Raw genomic sequence first — 20,393 nt, forward strand, 5'->3', positions numbered from 1 at the left:
ATCATGGCATTTTTGCCCGTAGTCATTTGTAGCTAAGATTTTAGAAGGGTTGAACAGTTATTCCTTTAGGCTTGTCCGTTGGACTGAGCTTGGATGAGCACTATTCCGTATAAGAAGCCTTTATAATTTATAGTTAGGCTTTTTATTTTGATCAAGCTACCATCATTTTCTGTTTACGCCATTAGACTGAAGGAAGACTGTGTGCTGCTGAAGAAAACAACCACCTGGATCAGTACTGAAAATAAGGTTTGAGGAAAAAATGCTTGTTGTGGTTTCAGAGATAATTTGTCTTTTGTCAGTCTTTCAGAACTCATTAATAGCTGTCTAAGCTATGTCTGCATTACTGAGGTAAATTAGTGTATTAGCCTTGTTTAAGTGACAATGCTAATTTAAAAAAAAAGTCGTCTTTTGTTAAATACCAGTCAGTGAATTTTGACTTTTTGTGGCTTTGCAATGCATTTATGAACTACTCTTCTTATGACTTTGTTTCGTATTCAACATATTCAGATACCACAAGCAAACAAATGTCCGTCAACATAAGGTTGTAAATTGGTATTTGACCTTCAGAATTAGTTATGCAACTAGTGGATTTGACCACATGTTCAGCAAGAACTATATGTATTTGGTCAAATTCTTTTAAAAGTTCTGTGAATGCTAATGTTGTGGAATACTGGCCAGTCATGCTGAAGCCCTAGTATTTGCAAAACATTTTACAAATGATTTTTTTCACTATTCAGCCAGCTCCAATAATAAATACTGTAGCTCTGTTTCAGTGCATTTCTGCTTAAGCTGTTCATTCAAAGCCTGATTTGAACGATACAGGAGGCAAGTGAATAGTATATGTTTGTATCGTAGTCGGCTATATGTGGCACTTCCTGTTTTAATAGTCCGTGGGACATGGGAGAACCTTTTACTGTAAAATGACTCATCTTGTTCAGGAATATATATATTTTTTTAATGTGACATTTAGAGAACATTTTCAGATTTGGATTCTGGGCCAGCATAAAATGTCATGGAGTGACACACTATGATGAATCTGAGTTCTCGATGAAAACAGCAATGACAATGTTAATATAAAATGTGCAAAACATCTAGCAAATCCATGGTTTCAGCTGAAATTGAGTGGACAAAAAGAATATATTTTTCTGATTAAATTCTGCGAGTGGGCGTTAATGATTTTCAAAATGCTGAAAGAATCTGTTCTGTAGCCTTTTTGTTCTTGGCATCTCCAGCTGTATTACAACAGCTCAAATTCTGTTTCACTTCTGTGCTCTAAGATTTTACCCTACAACATTTCGACTAAATGGTTTCAAATTCTTTCAGTATTCTACAATAGAAAATAAAATTGTTAATTCACAAACAGAATAATTTATTTTTTTGATAGATTTAAAAAATATTTAAAAAATCACTCTGAGGATAATATGGATATTTTTAAAATGCCTCAAGGTCAATAAAACTATGATCTGTGCAAATGACTGTCTTTCTTATTTGTATTTAAAAACTCCATACCAAAGAATTCCCAGACACTGCACTGAGTGCCCTGGATTACGCATGCGTTTCATAGTACAGATACTGAGAATGTGCCAGAGAGTTGTGAGCAGAGTTAAAAGGGCTGAGTTAAATGTGACCTGAAGGAGAATGGGGAAAAGTAGGTATGCTGCTTTTTAACAAGGTGGTGGTGGGGGTTACAGAAGCTTTTTTATATAATGAAGGCTTGAGGAAACAGATTTAAAAAAAAAACAAAAAAACTGGTTTGCTTTTTAACCTAGTTAGCAACTCAGTCATCAGTTGTCTTCTCATGAAGAACAGGGTAGGCCAAACCTGAATCAGCACACCTTTTATTCTAAGGAATCATCTTAGGTTTTCAAGAATGGTCTGTGGTTAAAGCACTGGACAGGTGCATGTCAGATCTGGGTTGAGTTCCCAGCTATGTTACAGATTTTCTGTTTGACCTTAGGCATGTCACTTTTGCCTCTGAGACTCATATTTCCCCCAGACTTATTTCCCTTTGTCACAGTGGTGATCTGTTTTAAAATTTATTAATAGTGAGAGGCCCTCAGGTAGTAGTGTTGGGAATTGTGTAAATGCCCTGGTAGAATTTAAAGAATCAAATAAAAAAGCACCATACTCTTTCCCCCCCCACCACCCCACCACAGACTTTGCAGGTAGGAAAAATCTTCAGATTCCCAAAGTTTCTAGCATTTTCTTTAAAGGTTAACTTACTACTACTGTGTTTCAAGGAGCACTATATTCTCAACCATTTTTGCATATTAATGGCGTTGTGTGTGGGACATAATTACAAAAATAATCAGACTGGCTATTCATTTCCATGATTAACTGAGGAGACAACACAGATAAAACTGGTAATTATATTTATTTAGCTGAAATCTATGGGGGAGGGGGGAATTGATGACATAAGTGTGGGGAGGAAGAAGTAGTCACCATTTTCAACTACTTTAAGCACACACAGGTGAGCAAGCCTACTATTTCAGGCAGCTGTCCAAACACCATGAGTTGGTTTAGCAACTGTAGTATTTAACATTTTGGTACCTGGACTGTCACAGGCTGTTAAAACCCCAGATTTGATGCATCTGTTTTTTAAACGTATTTTCAAAGCCTTTGTCATTCTTTGTGTTAAGCAAATACTGTTGAAAAGCTCTAGGTAATAGGTATATAGTTTATAAAGATGGATACAAATGAGGCTCTTATTTCTATATATATATATATTTAAAACCAGAATCCTTCTGTAGTAACAGATCTATGTGAATGTGCAATGGAAGAAGAATATTTTGTGATTAGAAATACTTTTTCTAATGAAGTTGTTGGAAACAATGAAGGGAGTGTGCATATGTTGGCAACTCTGCCATTTTGACAAAATGGCAAATTCCAAAACCTTTGAGTTAGTGGCTGAAAAAGGGCATGATTCTAGACCGAAGTCCTAAATAGATTTTTATAAAGCAAGCAGTCAGTCAAATTACAGTGCAGAGAATCCTGTGTGATGATGACACAAAGATGGATTACAAGCTATCAGGAATAGTATCCATAATAAAGTCACAGCAAACCTGGTGGCTGAACTTTGTGACTTTTGTCCTCACCCACAACTATTTCACATTTGGGCACAATGTATACCTTCAAATCAGCGGCACTGCTATGGGTACCCGTATGGCCCCACAGTATGCCAACATTTTTATGGCTGACTTATGGAACAACGCTTCCTCAGCTCTCGTCCCCTAATGCCCCTACTCTACTTGCGCTATACTGATGACATCTTCATCATCTGGACCCATGGAAAAGAAGCCCTTGAGGAATTCCACCATGATTTCAACAATTTCCATCCCACCATCAACCTCAGCCTAGACCAATCCACACAAGCGGTCCATTTCCTGGACATTACTGTGCTAATAAGCGATGGTCACATAAACACCATTCTATACCGGAAATCTACTGACCGCTAAGCTTACCTACATGCCTCCAGCTTCCATCCAGGACACCCCACACGATCCATTGTCTACAGCCAAGCTCAAAGATATAACAGCATTTGCTCCAATCCCTCAGACAGAGACAAACGCCTACAAGATATTTATCAGGCATTCTTAAAACTACAATACCCACCTGCTGAAGTGAAAAAACAGATTGACAAAGCCAGAAGAGTACCCAGAAGTCTCCTACTATAGGACAGGCCCAACAAAGAAAATAACAGAACGCCACTAGCTGTCACCTTCAGCCCCCAACTAAAACCTCTCCAGCGCATCATCAAAGATTTATGACCTATCCTGAAAAATGATCCCTCACTCTCACAGATCTTGGGAGACAGACCAGTCCTCACTTACAGACAGCCCCACGACCTGAAGAAATACTCTCCAGCAACCAAACAACAAAAACACTAATCCAGGAACCTATCCTTGCAAGAAAGCCCGATGCAAACTCTGTCCACATATTTATTCAAGTGATACCATCATAGGACCTAATCACACTAACCACGCCATCAGGGGCTTGTTCACCCACACATCTACCAATGTGATCTATGCCATCATGTGCCAGCAATGCCCCTCTGCCATGTACATTGGCCAAACCGGACAGTCTCTACGCAAAAGAATAAATGGACACAAATCTGACATCAGGAATCATAACATTCAAAAACAGGTAGGAGAACACTTCAACCTCTCTGGCCACTCAGTAAAAGACTTGAGGGTGGTAATTCTGCAACAGAAAAGCTTCAAAAACAGACTCCAGTGAGAAACTGCTGAGCTTGAATTAATATGCAAACTAGATACCATTAACTTGGGTTTGAATAGAGACTGGGAGTGGCTGGGTCATTACACATATTGAATCTATTTTCCCATGTTAAGTATCCTCAGACCTTCTTCTTGTCAACTGTCAATCAAGATGGCCCATTTAATCACTACAAAAGTTTTTTGTTCTCCTGCTGATAATAGCTCATCTTAATCAGCTGCTTAGTTTGTATGGCAACTTCCACTTTCTCTGTGTGTGTGTGTGTGTGTGTGTGTGTGTGTGTGTGTATGTATATAAAGATATATACTCTTCTTACTATATGTTCCATTCAATGCATCCAATGAAGTGGGCTGTAGCCCACGAAAGCTTATGCTCTAATAAATTTGTTAGTCTGTAAGGTCCCACAAGTACTCCTGTTCTTTTTGCGGATACAGACTAACACGGCTGCTACTCTGAAACGTGTGTGATGAACTGTTAGTGGAGTTTTGCTCAGTGCTTAATTTGCACCATGGCTGAGCCTCTGCACCTCTAGGATTAGCAGTTCAAAGCCCCGACACCTAATTGCTTGAGCCCCATCACCTCTTTCATTACAAATTAAGCACTAGTTTTGCTATATCAGGACTCCACGATGGCTAAAGTCCTCACTTCTTTTTCCCAGAATTGCCTCCTTTTCCACCTCAAAGTGGAATATTACAACCAAGCTTCAATGTGAGACCATGTTGAGTATGTAGGGTTGGCAGTTAAGTGGGGAAAAAACATCTTTTTGATTATTAATTTTGCACATCTGTCATGAAAACCATTGAGATACAGAACATGGACTCCCAAAAGGCTGTATTTTCAGTCACTTTCTAAAATGGAACCACATTCGAAATCTGAGATAATAAGCACAGTAGGATCTGGAAATACAAGATAAAGGTGACAGACAACCTTTTACTCTGCCATTGGATTTAGTTGCTTATTTTCTCAAATTTAACCCCTTCACACATTACATCTTTTAAAAAAATGTTCAGGAGTAGGAAGGGCTGAGAGGAAAGTAAAAAAGCTGAGGGTGAACATAGGATGGGGAGCTGCTTGTGGGGGCAGCTGGCTGAGAACTTGTATGATCCAAGGATTACGTTGGAATAAAAGTGAAGAAGTCCTTCATATATACAGCTATTTCTGACGTACCGGCAAAGTGTTGCATTCGGCTTGAAGATAGGGTTTTTGCATTGTCTGGCTTGTTGCAATGTTTTAATATGTTTTCTCAGTTTGGGCGTGGGTGCAATCCAGAACAGTGAGGGGTTGTCATCACTTGCCCTGGAACCCTGGGTGCTTCACAGTGCTTTGCTGATGTAGCTCCCAACCTGGGATGCTCCCAACCAGCCTAACAGCAGGCCGATCAAGACAGCCCTAGTTCAGCAGCTCTGTCCCCAGCAGCCTGTCTGTAGCCCTGCTTTGGCTTCCACCATTGGTTACAACCATTCACGATCCCAAATTTTCCCAAAACTATGTGATCTGTAAAGTCCAGCCCTCTCCTGGAAAGTTCAGAGAAATAATAAGGTTAGTTTGTTCCTCTTAAGACACAAAACACACCAGCTTGCCACATTAACTGGAGTTAACATTCACTTTAATTTAAACATAGCACCCTTGGTACATGTTAACAGTGTAAAAGTTTTAAAAAAGAAGATAGGATATGAAGTGAGCTCAAACATAAGAGAGAAAGTTAGAAATGGTTACAAACAAATAAAAGTGAAAATGTCCATCCAAAAGTCTAAAACTTAATCTAGCAAGGTATAATCTTTGCCCTTTATAATCTTTGCCCTGTTTCTGCCCTGTATTGAGTTTCCAGCGACTTCAGCCCCCACTTGATGGGGAACCCATCTTTCTCAGCTTGCAAGAGCTCTGTTCCCTTATGTCTGTCTACTGATGGATGCCAAAGATGGCTTTTGTCTTTGCTTATATCTTCCAAAGTTCAGTAACTTTGTTTCAAGAGGCAGGATGGCTTAATGCTGTTTTTCTCTACCTGTGGCTTCCTATACCCTGTGTATAAATGGGGCTTCCATTGATTTCATTCCACCATGCTTTTAATTTATATAGAACAGTGGTTTTCAAGCTTTTTTTCATTTGCGGACTCCTAAAAAATTTCAAATGGAGGTGTGGACCCCTTTGGAAGTCTGACATAGTCTATGGACCCCCAGGAGTCCACGGACCACAGGTTGAAAACCAGTGACTTAGGAGACAAGTAAAGAGCTGCCTTCTCTCCTGTCAGGAAGGGAACCTGTTTCTCCCTATTTGGCCACAGACTTTAAGATATACTATCATTAAATATCCATATTTCCTCATAAAGTGTTAATACGTATATTTCACAATGACACTAATCACCAGTGCATTATTAGCTCTAAGAAAAGACCTGACTATACACTTTTATAACACAGTAATATTATATACAATCAATTGATTCGATTCCGTATCACTTGAGGTCCAACCCCACACAGTTAGTCTTTATAGACCAATAAACCTTTTGAAATTGATTCTTCTAAGGATTACCCCTCAAAGTAAAGTTTATTCAAGCTGTGAAGAAGGCAACATGGAGTCTGGTGGTGATGGAAGCTCCATGCTCTTTCTTCACCCACTTGTGTTTGCAGTAATGCCAATTATTCTGTTTCCTGCCATCTCCTCCCGCTGCTATCTTGATGGTCCTGTTTACTGCTTATGTGTAAATTCTGGTAAACACATATTCCTTTGTTTAGGACAGTCCTGTTTAACAGCTGCCCCGACATACCTGGTTTACACACACTTCAGTCATAATTCCAGCATATATTTATAACTCTTTGTACCCATCACGTACATATATCATACAAGAATATTAGTGACCAGGGAGTTACTAGTTTTCAACTGATACCTCAAGGCATTTTCAACTGATACCTCAAGGCATATTTTGTACAACGATTATTACAGTAGTGTGTCTGGTGTGAATAAAGGGGTGCTTAGTATGACAAATGTATTTACAGGATAGTGGTATAACTCCCCATCAAGATCAGGGCTCCCTGGTGCTAGGTGCTGTACAAACATAGAATAAAAGATGGCATCCACTTGACAGAGTTTACAAACTAATTAGATAAGGCAGACAGACAGACAAAGATAGATAACATACAAGCAAAATGTAATTGTGTTACCTTGGAGTAGCAACTGATGATGTACCATCCTTCAAGAAGTCAAAATCTTTAAACCAGAACAAGGACAATGATAAAGAAAAATGCAATCAAAATGTTTGTGGATACAGAGACAGAAAGCTTAGTGCTACTTATTCCACTTGTGCTGGGAGCACTGGCAAAATATTCTTGGTGTTACTTTGCACATTAATGGAAATAAACAATATGCTACTGCTGGCCCCTCAGGGATTTTGAGGGATGTTTTCTCCTAACCAGTCTAACACATACCTTCAGACTGAGAGCACATGAACTGACTCCTGGGAAGGCTTTATCTGTGAGAGAAGCAGTGAAATAAGAATATGCCTCCTGTGATCAAGGATGCACTTAATGCAACTGCTCAGAGCACAGGAGGGGCAAAATAAACCAGGTGACAATGGTTTAGAAAGATGATGGAATGTAACAGCTAATGTCAAGGAAGTCTTACTCGCCCTGCTGTCTAGGCACACAGGATCAGATCCAAAGCCCACAATGTACCTTTTTGTGTTTTGTTTTTAAATATTTGCAAATAGTCGATGATAGTTTTCTTACATTTCAACCGTACAAGTAACTGTAATACATTTCCCTCCTGTTGTGTAATTCAGTGAACATGACTTATTTTGATCAAGTGCTAATTGTAGTCAGACCAAATGAATATAACTGTATATTTTCTATGAACACACACACACACACACACACACACACACACACACACACCTTTGTGTGTATGTGTGTGTATGTGTACACACACACACACACAGAAAATTTTTACATGTATGTAAGTGATATCCATGCAATAAAATGGAGAGGCATCTGAAAATATAATTTATCACATAGTGCACTTATTCACGTCTGTTACCACGTCACTTCTCCATTAATATCTTTCCCGGGGCTTATTCTCACATTCCAAATCTCTGAGCAGCTTCAAAGAGCTGCCTGCCTTTTTTTAAAAAACTAAGGGTTTTGTTGGTTGTTGCTGTTTTTAAGTTGGTCTTTAGAGAAATATTTCATCCTTTCCTCAAACTTGGATCCTCCCTGCCCCACATTACACTGGACAGGACCAGCAGTACCACAATTCAGTCCTGGGGCAGTGACAGCTTTCTTGCCCATAAAAACGTTGTTAATTGCATTCACCATAGCTAAGCTGATTTATAGTAGCGGGGGCTCTGGCCTTCTCTGGGAGGTTATAGAGAATAATACTTAATCCGTTGTAGGCATTTAACTAAGAGGTTCAACTCCCAAAATCCATAAAGTCACAAACTTGACAGAACAGCAGTTGAATGAAACTTTTATTAGCAATTAACAAAGCAGCATTTTAAAATGTTAATGACCTAAAAATTAAAATGTAACAACACTGAAAGTTAGGCTTAGTAAGTTTTGCCAGCATAGGTATGTCTGCGGGAAGTGTGGGGGGAAAAAAAAGCCACGCCCACAAAAACCTTGGTGTAGATGCAACTATGCTGACAAAAGACTGCTTCTTTTGGCTTAGCTAATGATCAGGGAGAAACTCATTCTGTCAGCATACACTGCCTCTCCATTAGGGACCTCTACCAGCATAGGTGTGCCACCAAACATTTGAAGTCTAGACAAGACCTGAGTGTTTTTCTAACCTGCCCCCATGTTCAAACACTGCCATCACGTAGGCAGGGAAAATATTTAGTTTGAAGTCAACCACTCACCCTTAAAAAGCTGGAATACAGAGAGAATGGGTAGCTCTGAAGATTGGTAACAACACAGGGCCTTGCATTTCTAGTGTCCATGCTGTTGGTTTTTGATTGGCTATTTGGTAGCTTAACATGAAATGCATTTGTCATCTCATAGGGGCATATCCGTCTTCGTGCTAATTTAGCACTCTTTCAAGTAGTTTTTGGAAAAGAGGCCAAGTATTAATAGACATGGAGACTGAATTCTTAAAAGTGAACTGTGGAGGTAAATAAGAATTATGCTTTTTAATACAACCATATGATGTAAAAGACAGTCTCAACTTAAAGGGAAATCCTGCTTAGTTTTGTTAGAAATCTCAGCTCTTGACACATTTATGGCTGGAGGACTCTGAGGGAATGGAGAACTGGCATGGGATAATAACACATGCCCTTAACCAAGGTGACAAGGAAGATTCAGGCACATTAGGAAAGAAATGTGGGGGATGCACTTTCTGTTCTGTGGATAAATAGAAGACTTCAGTCATGAGTGCTGTCAAGCCAGAACATTTCATGTGCACCAAATCCACTGACAATGGTGATTTTTGTTTTTTGAATCCAGGAAAATGCAGTTATCAAGCTTCTAGTCCTGGTTTCAAACTTCCCTGTATTAAATTCTTCAGTAGATTTCTGCCACCATTGTTTCCTGTCTTTGAACTTCGCTACCTACTCTTTCCCCAGTTTCCAAGGCTGCACATCAAACCCAAAAATGTATTGCTATTATTCAGGGTCATAATACACTTTCAAATATTAATTCCTCATTTTCAAACTCAATCTACCCCTTCTAATGTTTCCTGTGTATGTCACTGAAAAAACACTAACAGATGCCAATTACATTACCACAAGCTTTTATTGCCAATTCCTTTTCAGATCATTAACTAACCAGTACTTTAAATACAATAAGTCCCTATGTTTGGTTAATATTACATGATGTCATACTTTTGCCAGGCCCCTCTTTCTATTAAGATGGTGTCAATGTGTTTTTCAGAGCTTAGAACGCCTTAGAAATTTGGCACTGAAACCTGCTTACCAGATCTTTTCTTCCAACTCACGTGTGTTCTTTGTTACTGTAAGGTTTTTCCTTAGAACTGCTTGCTTGGGTTTATTCTCTTTTAGGAAAAAAAATTACAGCCTTAAACTGTGGAACTACTTTGAAAAGTAGTTACGTGGAAGAGGCATTGTGAGGCTCCGTGTTTGTATCCTGATGGTTCCAGATCAGGCATGCTCAGTTTCCATGTAACTGCAGACTCCGCCTCGGCATCTGAGAGTCAAGGCGTACTTTTTGCTTTGGGCATCAATCACAAATCATAAAGCTTCTGCTGACATAATCGTGCTCTCGTGACACCTTTACATCCCATTACTTTGCATTGGGTTGCACAGCTGTAACTGATTTGATTGTACAAGTAAATGGAAATGAGAAAGCAGTTCTGTTTATACAAGAGAGAACAGAATTGTAGCTGTGTTGGCACGGCTCTGCTAACAGGTAAATATGTAGTATAGTCTTATTTGTGTCGCTAAAATCAGCATCTGCTCTTGAGTATCACCAGGGAGCTGATCTGAATGTGGTGGTGATTTTATAGATCAGTTTATCAGAGTAGAACTGCTGCCTGCACTTTTAGAGCATTGTGGTTTCCTTGGAGAAACACCCATAAACAATGAAAGAGACTTAAAAACTCATTTGTGAGGAAAAGACATACAAGAAAGATTGTTCAAGCTTTAAACCCAACAACTATAAAGTTTCCCTTTAACCAACAGCACTGACTACTATAGTGTTCTCCAACTGGCTCAAGGGCCACACATCCTCTGTTGGCATGTGGGGCTGCTTTTGTCACAGTGGTGAAATATCTTCTGTCTTCAAGCAATGAAACTTCCTGCTGGCTAGAGTCTGTTAGGGTTTTCAGAGGCTTTTTTGACAAGTTAAAACTAAATAAGCACACCCCCCCACACACACACAACTCTTCTCTGTATCTTCTGTGCCCATTACATTTGTTTTGTAATCAAGAGTTTCTTTGCTTTGGATTCAACTGTGGCCAAAATTGCTAAAGGATGCTAAAATTGGAGGGTGGAACTGTACCATAAATAATTGACCTTGAGATATAAGAGAAGTAGGAACTGCAGGGAATGATTTTATTGCAGTAGTGTCCAGTGGATTAGGGCCCCATTGTTTTGGCGCTGTAAAAACACAATTGTGCCCATAGAGAGTTTGAGACTGTGTATTAATAAATGTGAAGTTGTACTTGCAAGGTGTGAAATACTAAGCAGGAATTGTAAATATTCAGCTGCATTCATTGATTTTAAATGAGCTGATTTAAATTTTGTCTCCTTAATACAGGCCTAATAAATTGTTACTATTTAAAGGTGACAGAGTTCTATAGTTTCCCCAGGAAAGGGACTGAAATTAGAAAGACTGATAGGAAATTTCTATCAGAGAGTCTCTAATTTATGTAGTGTTCACAATGTGAACTGCTTGAGAACCACTAACTAGCTTGCTATTTCTAGATGAAAGATGGCTTCTATTCAGTCCCTTCCCTGTCTGCCTTCTTGACATGTTACAGGAGTGACATATTCATAGTAATAAAGAATAGAATATATTGACCTGTGTAAACATGTCTTGCTCTTACAGTGATATTTACCTGACCTTTCGGAAACTGGTTAGTTCTGTAGTTTTATCATGAAAAGAGAGCCCCATTCCATGCAAAAGAGTTTCTCTGAATTTCACAAAGTCACACAAGCTTGGCATGGCTGGTGCATTATCCTACATGTAAGCTGTGAACACTCTCTCAGATAAAAGTAGGATTATACAGATTGAGGAATGTATTGCTCCTCTGGAATATAACAATGTACTATTTTAGGGTAAACAAATGTTCATTTTCTTATACATGTTCTAGAGAGTCCTAATCTTTATGAAAAAATTAGTTTTTGTTAAAATTTTCTTTTTATAAAGAAAGATTCATTCATTTCTACGGTTTGTAACATATTTTACTTTTTTGAGTTCCTTTTAAAAAAACCCAGGTATTTTTGTTTTCCCTTTAGAAAAGAGATTAGAGATGAAAACCTATTATGCAGGACTGAATGTAAAATTGTATTGATAATACAATTATGGAAACTCCTAATACTATCTAAATCGGGGGGGAAGGAATCATAGAACCATAGAATATCAGGGTTGGAGGGGACCCCAGAAGGTCATCTAGTCCAACCCCCTGCTCGAAGTAGGACCAATTCCCAGTTAAATCATCCCAGCCAGGGCTTTGTCAAGCCTGACCTTAAAAACCTCTAAGGAAGGAGATTCTACCACCTCCCTAGGTAACGCATTCCAGTGTTTCACCACCCTCATAGTGAAAAAGTTTTTCCTAATATCCAATCTAAACCTACCCCACTGCAACTTGAGACCATTACTCCTCGTTCTGTCATCTGCTACCATTGAGAACAGTCTAGAGCCATCCTCTTTGGAACCCCCTTTCAGGTAGATGAAAGCAGCTATCAAATCCCCCCTCATTCTTCTCTTCTGCAGACTAAACAATCCCAGCTCCCTCAGCCTCTCCTCATAAGTCATGTGTTCTAGACCCCTAATCATTTTTGTTGCCCTTCGCTGGACTCTCTCCAATTTATCCACATCCTTCTTGTAGTGTGGGGCCCAAAACTGGACACAGTACTCCAGATGAGGCCTCACCAATGTCGAATAGAGGGGAACGATCACGTCCCTCGATCTGCTGGCAATGCCCCTACTTATACATCCCAAAATGCCATTGGCCTTCTTGGCAACAAGGGCACACTGCTGACTCATATCCAGCTTCTCATCCACTGTCACCCCAAGGTCCTTTTCCGCAGAACTGCTGCCTAGCCATTCGGCCCCTAGTCTGTAGCGGTGCATTGGATTCTTCCGTCCTAAGTGCAGGACCCTGCACTTTATCCTTATTGAACCTCATCAGATTTCTTTTGGCCCAATCCTCCAATTTGTCTAGGTCCTTCTGTATCCTATCCCTCCCCTCCAGCGTATCTACCACTCCTCCCAGTTTAGTATCATCCGCAAATTTGCTGAGTGCAATCTACACCATCCTCCAGATCATTTATGAAGATATTGAACAAAACCGGCCCCAGGACCGACCCCTGGGGCACTCCACTTGACACCGGCTGCCAACTAGACATGGAGCCATTGATCACTACCCGTTGAGCCCGACAATCTAGCCAGCTTTCTACCCACCTTATAGTGCATTCATCCAGCCCATACTTCCTTAACTTGCTGACAAGAATACTGTGGGAGACCATGTCAAAAGCTTTGCTAAAGTCAAGAAACAATACATCCACTGCTTTCCCTTCATCCATAGAACCAGTAATCTCATCATAGAAGGTGATTAGATTAGTCAGGCATGACCTTCCCTTGGTGAATCCATGCTGGCTGTTCCTGATCACTTTCCTCTCATGCAAGTGCTTCAGGATTGATTCTTTGAGGACCTGCTCCATGATTTTTCCAGGGACTGAGGTGAGGCTGACTGGCCTGTAGTTCCCAGGATCCTCCTTCTTCCCTTTTTTAAAGATTGGCACTACATTAGCCTTTTTCCAGTCATCCGGGACTTCCCCCGTTCGCCACGACTTTTCAAAGATAATGGCCAATGGCTTTGCAATCACAGCCGCCAATTCCTTCAGCACTCTCGGATGCAACTCGTCCGGCCCCATGGACTTGTGCACATCCAGCTTTTCTGAATAGTCCCTAACCACCTCTATCTCCACAGAGGGCTGGCCATCTCTTCCCCATTTCGTGATGCCCAGCGCAACAGTCTGGGAGCTGACCTTGTTAGTGAAGACAGAGGCAAAAAAAGCATTGAGTACATTAGCTTTTTCCACATCCTCCGTCACTAGGTTGCCTCCCTCATTCAGTAAGGGACCCACACTTTCCTTGGCTTTCTTCTTGTTGCCAACATACCTGAAGAAACCCTTCTTGTTACTCTTGACATCTCTTGCTAGCTGCAGCTCCAGGTGCGATTTGGCCCTCCTGATATCATTCCTACATGCCCGAGCAATATTTTTATACTCTTCCCTGGTCATATGTCCAACCTTCCACTTGTTGTAAGCTTCTTTATGTTTAAGATCCGCTAGGATTTCACTGTTAAGCCAAGCTGGTCGCCTGCCATATTTACTATTCTTTCGACTCATCGGGATGGTTTGTCCCTGTAACTTCAACAGGGATTCCTTGAAATACAGACAGCTCTCCTGGACTCCTTTCCCCTTCATGTTAGTCCCCCAGGGGATCCTGGCCATCCGTTCCCTGAGGGAGTCGAAGTCTGCTTTCCTGAAGTCCAGGGTCCGTATCCTGCTGCTTACCTTTCTTCCCTGCGTCAGGATCCTGAACTCAACCAACTCATGGTCACTGCCTCCCAGATTCCCATCCACTTTTGCTTCCCCCACTAATTCTACCCGGTTTGTGAGCAGCAGGTCAAGAAAAGCGCCCCCCCTAGTTGGCTCCTCTAGCACTTGTGCCAGGAAATTGTCCCCTACGCTTTCCAAAAACTTCCTGGATTGTCTATGCACCGCTGTATTGCTCTCCCAGCAGATATCAGGAAAATTAAAGTCACCCATGAGAATCAGGGCATGCGATCTAGTAGCTTCCGTGAGCTGCCGGAAGAAAGCCTCATCTACCTCATCCCCCTGGTCCGGTGGTCTATAGCAGACTCCCACCACTACATCACTCTTGTTGCACACACTTCTAAACTTAATCCAGAGACACTCAGGTTTTTCTACAGTTTCGTACCGGAGCTCTGAGCAGTCATACTGCTCCCTTACATACAGTGCTACTCCCCCACCTTTTCTGCCCTGCCTGTCCTTCCTGAACAGTTTATAACCATCCATGACAGTACTCCAGTCATGTGAGTTATCCCACCAAGTCTCTGTTATTCCAATCACATCATAGTTCCTTGACATCACCAGGACCTCCAGTTCTCCCTGCTTGTTTCCAAGGCTTTGTGCATTCGTATATAAGCACTTGAGATAACCTGTTGATCGCCCCTCATTCCCAGTATGAGGCAGGAGCCCTCCCCTCACAGACATTCCTGCCTGTGCTTCCTCCCGGTATCCCGCTTTCCCACTTACCTCAGGGCTTTGGTCTCCTTCCCCCGGTAAACCTAGTTTAAAGCCCTCCTCACTAGGTTAGCCAGCCTGCTGGCAAAGATGCTCTTCCCTCTCTTCGTAAGATGGAGCCCATCTCTGCCCAGCACTCCTCCTTCATGGAACACCATCCCATGGTCAAAGAATCCAAAGCCTTCTCTCCGACACCACCTGCGTAGCCATTCGTTGACTTCGACGATTCGACGGTCCCTACCCAGGCCTTTTCCTTCCACGGGAAGGATGGACGAGAACACCACTTGTGCCTCCAACTCCTTTATCCTTCTTCCCAGAGCCACGTAGTCCGCAGTGATCCGCTCAAGGTCATTCTTGGCAGTATCATTGGTGCCCAGGTGGAGAAGCAGGAAGGGGTAGCGATCCGAGGGCTTGATGAGTCTCGGCAGTCTCTCCGTCACATCGCGAATCTTAGCCCCTGGCAAGCAGCAGACTTCTCGGTTTTCCCGGTCAGGGCGGCAGATAGATGACTCGGTCCCCCGGAGGAGAGAGTCCCCAACCACCACCACCCGCCTTCTCCTCTTGGGAGTGGTGGTCGTGGAACCCCCAACCTCAGGACATCGCATCTCATGCCTTCCAACCAGCGGAGGCTCCTTCTGCTTTCTCGCCCCAGACATATCCTCTGGTCTACTCTCCGCAACGGTACCTGTGGAGAGAACATGAAAGCGGTTAGTTACCTGTGTCTGTGTTACTGGAACCCGGACATTCCGCTTACCTCTTCTGGAGGTCACATGTTACCAAGCTTCTTCACTGGCCTCTTGGCTCCTCTGTGCAACCTGCTCTATATCTTTAGAGCTTTGTGCCCCTAGAAGCCTATCCTGAGTTTTGTCCAGAAAATCCTCAGTTTCTCGTATGCAACGCAGGGTTGTTATCTGTTGCTCCAGACCTTCAATCTTCTCTTCCAATATGGAGACCAGCTTGCACTTTGTATGTTCCTCTATAGAATCATAGGACTGGAAGGGAGCTTGAGAGGTCTTCTAGTCCAGTCCCCTGCACTTAAGGCAGGACTGAGTATTATAGATGAGGGGTTCTCAACCTTTTTCTTTCTGAGGCCTTCCCAATATGCTATAAAAACTCCATGGCCCACCTGTGCCGCCACAACTGTTTTTCTGCATATAAAAGCTGGAGCCAGTGTTAGGAGCAGCATGCAGGGCAATTGCCCAAGGTCCCATGCCCTGGGGAGCCCTGCGAAAGTAAAGTGCTCAGGCTTTGGCTTCAGCCCTGGGTGGTGGGGCTCAGGGTCCCAGGCATCAGCCCTTTGTTGCGGGGCTTCGGCTTTCTGCCCTGGGCCCAAGTGAGTCTAATGCCAGACCTGCTTGGTGGACCCCCCTGAAACATGTTCACGGCCCCCCAGGGGGCCCCTGGCACTGAAAACCAGATGCCTGGTTGAGAACTGCTGATCTAGACCATCCCTGACAGGTGTTTGTCTAACCTGCTCTTAAAAATCTGCAGTGATGGAGATTCCACAACCTCCCTAGGCAATTTATTCCAGAGCTTAACTACCCTGACAGGAAGTTTTTCCTAATGTCCAACCTAAACCTCCCTTGCTGCAATTTAAGCCCATTGCTTCTTGTCCTATCCTTAAGAGGTTAACGAGAGCAATTTTTCTCCCTCCTCCTTATAAGAACCTTTTATGCACTTGATGACTGTTACCATGGCCCCTGTCAGTCTTCTCTTCTCCAGACTAAACAAAGCCAATTTTTTCAATCTTCCCTCACGGTCATGTTTCTAGGCCTTTAATTATTTTTGTTGCTCTCCTCTGGACTTTCACCAATTTGTCCACACCTTTCCTGAAATGTGGCGCCCAGAACGGGGCACAATACTCCAGTTGAGGCCTTATCAGCTTGGAGTAGAGCGAAAGAATTACTTCTTGTGTCTTGCTTACAACATTCCTGCTAATACAACCCAGAATATTTGCTTTTATTGCAACAGCGTTACACCGTTGACTCATATTTAGCTTGTGATCTACTATGTCCCCCAGATCCTTTCCGGAGTACTCCTTCCTAGGCAGTCATTTCCCATTTTGTTTGTGTGCAATTGATTGATCTTTCCTAAGTGGAGTACTTTGCATTTGTCTTTATTGAATTTCACCCTATTTACTTCAGACCATTTTTCCAGTTTGTCCAGAGCATTTTTAATTTTAATCCTATCCTCCAAAGCAATTGCAACCCCTCACAGCTTGGTATCGTACACAAACGTGTACATTATGTAAATTGTTATGCCATTATTTAAATAATTGATGAAGATATTGAACAGGACTGAGCCCTGCAGCACCCCACTTGATATACCCTTCCAGCTTGACCATGCTGTCACTCTCAAGGTTGCTACCGCTGGCAGAAGTGAACTGATTATTGATTTTTCTGGTGTAGACCTAGCTTGAGCAGCAAAGTATGCTTTTCTCATCCTAGGCCCTGTCTTCCCTGGGTTTGTATGTTAGCACCTTAGGGCCTGCTTGTAATTCTAGACTGACTGACCATTTTAAAGCATGCTTGTTCTTGCCTGGGTGGGTGACATTGAATTGTGGTATGACAAGGTTAAAGCATGCCTTAGCCCATGGGCTCTGGGTACAGTTCCTTAGCATGGTTTTAACACTTCAAGGTCCAATCTAAATAGGCAAAGCTAATTCATTTTATATTACACTTGGCACACTATCAGTGCACTGCACTTAAACATTTGTTGTGTATATGGAGCCTTAAAAATATGTGTAGTTTATGTGTTCCTAAGTATTAAATGCTCATTCTCTGGTGTAGTGTGTACTAGGAAACTGACTTTGTTTGTAGTTCAGTCAGCTGTTCTGCTGCTATTGAAGCACAAAAGACCCCAATTCAGGAAAACACTTGAGCATACGCTTCAGTGCTATCCTGAATGGAGAGATTTTTCCTGTACTGGGGCCTGCCCTAGCCATACTGAATTAGTGAACCCACTGGACCTCATTGGCTGAGAGCCCTGATTTGAGGAGTCACTGGTGAGTCATTTAGAGCTGGTGAAACAAACCACCTGCGATTGTTCCAAACCAAAGAGAGCCTGGTATGCAGTCAGCAACCATAGGAGCTTTGCTGGCCAAGGCAGTTTATCAGAAGAGCAAAGCTGGTAGCCCTGCCCGTGACAGCCCACTGTTTTTATATTAATGACCTCCATCCAAGCTGGTACTCGAATGAGGTTCGATTGACATGAACCTCTGAAAAGCATAGGCTATGTTACCATGGTCAGTAAATGGCTGAAGAGATTTTTGTGTATAGCTGTGGGAAGTGGCATTGGATCTGCAAGGAGGCTACATTGTTTTGCGATATGCCTTGATGATGATGGTAGTGGTGGGGGGAAGTGTTAAAGTCATGCTACGGGATACAAACATTGCTAACCATAGTGAATTACTGTAGAGACCAGGGCAGCATGTGTGTGGAAAGAATTTTGTTTCACATCATTCTAATTTGAAACTCTTTTAAAATCTTCTGCTTGCTAGATTCTCTTGGCTGGCATAATGCAGTTTTCTTTATTCGAGGCCATTGGAAAAAAATATTCACTGCGAAGGGCACAAAATACCACGTGAAAAAATAAAGGTATAATCAGGGATCAAGAAATCTCTGTAACGTTAGCCACCTTAATACCTTGCTTGTGGTGTTTGACTTTCATTCCAGAACAATGCAATAACAATATAGTTAATAGTTTTTCATGCTAGTGAATACAAGATATCTACAGAACTGTAAGTCCCAATGATACATAGTCCTATATCAGTTTTACTCTAAACTAGTTACATTACTGAACTGCATAATTGTTGTCCTTCTTGAAACCATGGATTAGTTTTGTTACTCTTATCCTTATGGACCATAAATAAGGCACTGTCTGCCTAGGGTGATAACTATTCTACTAAAATGCTTTTGCTACAGAAGGCTTTTTGTTGTCAAAAGAACATTAATCTAGCTTCCCGTAAGTTGTATTGCACTTTTCTTCAGAAATAAATGAACATTTTTTAAAAGTGCTTTTGGAATTCAAATCCTAAACATTAAAAATCAGAAACGACCAAAATGTTTGGTGTACCTCATAGCTGAACTGACAGGATGGCTGGCCAAAATTTTCAAAATGACTAGTGATTTATGTGTCTTAATTTTGGTGTGGCCAATTTGAGACCTGTTATTTCTCACAGGGCAGGTACGTACTTGTTTCTGAAAATCAGGCCTTTTTAGGAGCCCAACTTGAGACACTTCAAAGACCTGAGGACCCTTCAAACCAGTAGTGACTCTTGAAAGTGTAGGCTACTCTGTGTACAATAACAATTTGAACCATGGGTCACTGCACCTGGTGAGATTGCAATGGTGCTGCTGTGGTTGCATTTTTTTCCCTGCAGCCACACTTATGCTGTATTGCACCATTGCATTCACGATTGTGTGTTGTAATTGATGTCTCTTTGCATGTCCAGGAATGGGTCCTGCCTGACATAGCTTTTTCTGGAACTCAGATTTGTCAACTGTTTCTCTCACTTTGGGTCCTGTTTGCCTGCCATCTCTGCCCCCCTCCCCCAAATCTGTGTGGGGTTGTCTGCCGCAGTGGCCACTTCAGTAAAAATGAATCGATGATAAGATAACTGTAGTGGTGCCCAGTCCAACCCTTGGAATTTACTAAAAGTAAGAATTTCAGTTCAGTTTCCAATTCCAGCACCCATTGTGGGATGGTAGCAAGTAGACTGTTTGCACACTGGGGCTATTATGTCAGCAATGCTCACCCATACTAGCATGGCAACAGCGGAGCCTGGCATGGTGAAGGGCTGCATATGTGGCAGCTAGTAAGCTTAAAGTAAGCTTTATCCAAATGTTTGTGTGCTGTTGGCAGCATTTTTAGGTGTGGATGAGAGGTGCATTACAGATGTGCAAAGGGCTAACACACATACGATTTCACTCCTGTAGACAAGGCCTTGGCTGTGATTCCAGCTTGTGGAAAATTCCAGTTTAATGATTTATTCCAAAGATGCTGACATCTTCCTGATAACTTCTCATTTCGAGGCTCAGCAAGGAGGCTGATTATGCTGTTAATCTCTTGCTAGGCCACATAAGTGCAATGTTTCAGAGTAACAGCCGTGTTAATCTGTGTGAGCTGTAGCTCACGAAAGCTTATGCTCAAATAAATTGGTTAGTCTCTAAGGTGCCATAAGTGCAAAGTATACCTGTTTAGCAAAGACATTTTTTTTTTA

The 20,393-nt window shown here is 41.8% G+C and overlaps 1 protein-coding gene across 10 annotated transcripts in view; it reads left to right on the top strand.

The window, feature by feature from the left end:
• Positions 1-20,393, top strand: part of EPS8 (EGFR pathway substrate 8, signaling adaptor) — a 219,391-nt gene that overhangs the window by 79,584 nt on the left and 119,414 nt on the right. For 2 of the 10 annotated variants that reach the window (XM_073319154.1, XM_073319164.1), the window contains exon 1: positions 62-246. The exons of the other annotated variants lie outside the window; for them this stretch is intronic. The gene's annotated coding sequence lies outside the window, so the exon portion shown is untranslated. Of the gene's footprint in view, positions 1-61; positions 247-20,393 lie in introns of those variants that run through there. 10 annotated transcript variants of the gene reach the window in all.

The sequence above is a fragment of the Lepidochelys kempii genome, chromosome 1 (assembly GCF_965140265.1).
Source record: "Lepidochelys kempii isolate rLepKem1 chromosome 1, rLepKem1.hap2, whole genome shotgun sequence".
In the NCBI taxonomy this organism is placed as follows: Eukaryota; Metazoa; Chordata; order Testudines; family Cheloniidae; genus Lepidochelys; species Lepidochelys kempii.